The sequence below is a fragment of the Nyctereutes procyonoides genome, unplaced genomic scaffold, assembly GCF_905146905.1.
Source record: "Nyctereutes procyonoides isolate TBG_1078 unplaced genomic scaffold, NYPRO_anot_genome, whole genome shotgun sequence".
In the NCBI taxonomy this organism is placed as follows: domain Eukaryota; kingdom Metazoa; phylum Chordata; class Mammalia; order Carnivora; family Canidae; genus Nyctereutes; species Nyctereutes procyonoides.
Window position 1 is genome coordinate 15,001,952 of NW_026575159.1, and position 3,362 is coordinate 15,005,313.

The window sequence follows — 3,362 nt, forward strand, 5'->3', positions numbered from 1 at the left end:
AGTAAATTACCTATCAACAGGCACCCCCCAAAAAAACAACAAAACCTTCAACCTACGCCTCATTCCTCATACAAAAGTTTACTCAAATAGGATTAAATTTAAATATAAAATATAAAATTAGGGATGCCTGGGCAGCTTAGCATTTAAGGGTCTGCCTTTGGCTCAGGGCATGATCCTGGACTCTTGGGATCGAGTCCCGCATCAGGCTCCTTGCCTGGAGCCTGCTTCTCTCCTTGCCTGTGTCTCTGCCACTCTCTCTGTCTGTCTCTCATGAATGAATGTATGAATAAATAAATAAATAAATAAAATCTTTAAAAAATAATAAAATATAAAATTATAAAACTTTTTAGAAGATAACATAGAGAAAATATTTGAGATCTAAAGTTTGGTAAAGAGTTTTTAGACATAAACATCTATGCATTATTCATAAATGAAAAAAATCAAAATGGGTTTCCTTAAAATATTGTTTTTTGCTCTGAGACCCTATTAAGAAGATAAAAAAAAACACACACACAGTTTTTCAGACAAGGTGTTCTTCTCCTGCGGATATATCACATGGTGGAAACAAGTGGAACAATGATGAAGCAAATATAGTCATATTTCACACACACAGTACCCAGCAGGTGAAAACCTTGACTTTTTGTCTAAAAATCACTTAAAATCTTAGAAAAATCTATGGTACTGTCTACAGAACAAATGCAGAGAACCCCACTTCCAGAGCGTTTACAGCATATTTAAATCCCAGAAAGAGAGTGTTGCTATTTTTTCTCAAGATTTTATTTTTATGTAATCCCCACACCCAACGAAGAACTCGAATTCACAACCCAGAGATCGAGTCAAATCCTCTACCGACTGAGCCAGCCAGGTGCCCCTGAGAAGCTTTTTAATGAACGTCCAAAGCAGTTGGCTAACACAATTTCAAAACATGTTTGAACTTTAGTTTATCAACTATGTTTCGCAGAGTCTGCAGGACTTATGTGGTGAAGAGCTGGGGAACCCCAGAAATCAAAGAGCTAAAGGCCCTTAAAAAGTCGGTAAAGACGGAGTTTATCTGGGCCAAGTGCAGAGTCCCTCTTCTACTAGTGGCTGAAATAAGAAGAGCATGTTTTGCCTGAACAGGGACTTGAACCCTTGACCCTCAGATTAAAAGACTGACACTCTACCAACTGAGCTACCCAGGCCCTCAACAAGAGGTGGTTACTTTATTTTATAAATAACTAAATTCCATGAACTATGTGGATTACCAGGAAAGGCAGGAATGATCCAAGGTTTCAGGAACTTCGAGGGTCCTCCAAAAGTGTGGCTCAATGACCTGGGTCATCTAATCATTACACGGATCACCTAACTGTCACAGTGTAAGTTCACCCAGCAGAGGCGTCCCGTGCACAACTCCAGGGAGAAGAAGATTATTCCTAGTGTCAATGATTGCCGACTGGGTTCCTGAGGACTACCCAGGGGGTGGGGGGTGATGCAGGGTCACTTCTTGCTTTCTCCTCCACGTTTCAAAGTGATCCAACTCATTCAGAGACGGGAGTGGCCTGCAGTTGAAACAGTGCTCGTGGCTCATCACACATTTTTGGAGCCCAGTAAGGGGAGTCCATGGGGACAAAATCCCACCCTGAAGAAGGCAGCAGTGTTTAGTCCCTGGGGGGCTGCACCTGCCTTGCACAGTCCAAACCAGGAGTTTTTATTGAGTCAGTGATTGTTTTTTCATTAAGTGAAGACGTTATTTATTGGTTTTTCTATGCATGAAGACAAATGGAATGTTGACCAAATACAAAGAAAATAATGTGTAAACCTCATGCAGTACCCATGGTACCAACTACCATAAAATAATGTGTGCTATTTTATTACATCAATGGCACACAGAATTTCAGGAATTTAAAAAGGGACAACAAAAGGTGGCAGAAGGGGAGGAGGGTGAGGGGATGGGTAACGGGGCAATGGGCATTAAGGAGGGCATATGATGAGATGAGCACTGGGTGTTATATCATGTTGGCAGATTGAATTTAAATAATTTTTTTAAAAAGAAAAAGACAAGCTACAGACCTACAGAAAATATTTGCAAGCCACATACCTGAACAAGTAACTTATTACTATAATATATAAAGAACTCTCAAAACTCAACATTAAAAAAATCTAGTTAGAAAATGAGCAAACGACATGGAGAGACTTTTCACTAAAATGAGACTACAGATGGCAAATGAGCACATGAAAAGACATTTATCATCGCTAGCCATTAGGGAAATGGGAATTAAAACCATGATGGTGAGATATAACTATGTACCTGTTAGAACAGCTAAAATAGAAAATAGTCACAACACCAAATTCTGTCGGATCTCTCATATGTTGCTAGTGCGAATGTAAAATGTTACCAGCTTTGGGGAAAATACCATGGCTACTTCTTAAAAAACTAAATGTACACTTACCATAGGACTCAGTGAGCGAACTCCTGGGCATTTATCCCAGAAAAATTAAAACCTGTGTTTCTAGAAAAACGAAAACATGTAGTGATCACACATGGCATCTCTTACCTTCCTGTACTCCCAGCCCTAACTTCACTCCAAGAAAGTTTCCAATTATGACTCCAACTTAAATATGCTTCAAATTTGTCCTGATTTTCTTCCCACCATTATGGTGTTCTTGTTGCTTTTAATAAGGTTCTCTTCAGGTGAGGCCAGGTGATTAGAATTCAAGAAATGTCAGAAGTCTGAATTACTGAGGTAGAGAAGATTAAGTTGGAAACAGTGGTGCCTTCCTCCCATTCTCTCACAGAATGGTGCAGAGGAAAATAGTGCCTTTGTCATTCTACTACATCTTTTAATATCTGTGTCTTTCCTATTGTAATCTCCCTCCTCCAAACCAGTTATCCAGCCTGCATCCCACTCCCCTGAAGGGGCAGCTGATGAAACCTGGGGTGCTAGTGCTTTCAGAGGTATTTGCACTTTACTAGCGGTATCCTAAAGAGTGGAAAACTTTAAGACTCAAGTAAATTAATTTCTAGTGATGAAGTTTCAAGCTGATGGAGAAGATGATTTGAAACAAGGACAATTAGCCAATCCTGCTAGCATATTATGTGACCAATCCATTTCACCGACAGATACTCTTACTGCTACTCCCATCCCACTGATGGACTGCCTATCTATAAAAACTTATCTAGCGTCATCTCCTTGGGCTAGAGTTTAAATTTAGTGAAATAAAATTCCTTCAGTCTCAAAAAAAATGGCACCAAGTTAAAGGTAGAACATAGGAACAATTTTGGCCTATTTCACCATAGGTTGGTTTAGGATCAGCATACTGTTGGAGTGGGTGGGTTAAGCCTTGTAAGTTTTGGGGAGTGTATGTCCAGGTTCAAGCTCAGC

The 3,362-nt window shown here is 39.8% G+C and overlaps 1 non-coding gene across 1 annotated transcript; it reads right to left on the reverse strand.

Annotated features, from left to right (window-relative positions):
* Positions 1-1,108: 1,108 nt before the first annotated feature.
* On the reverse strand, positions 1,109-1,181 carry TRNAK-UUU (transfer RNA lysine (anticodon UUU)). The gene has a single exon. It is a non-coding gene; the product is annotated as a tRNA-Lys (tRNA).
* Positions 1,182-3,362: the final 2,181 nt, after the last annotated feature.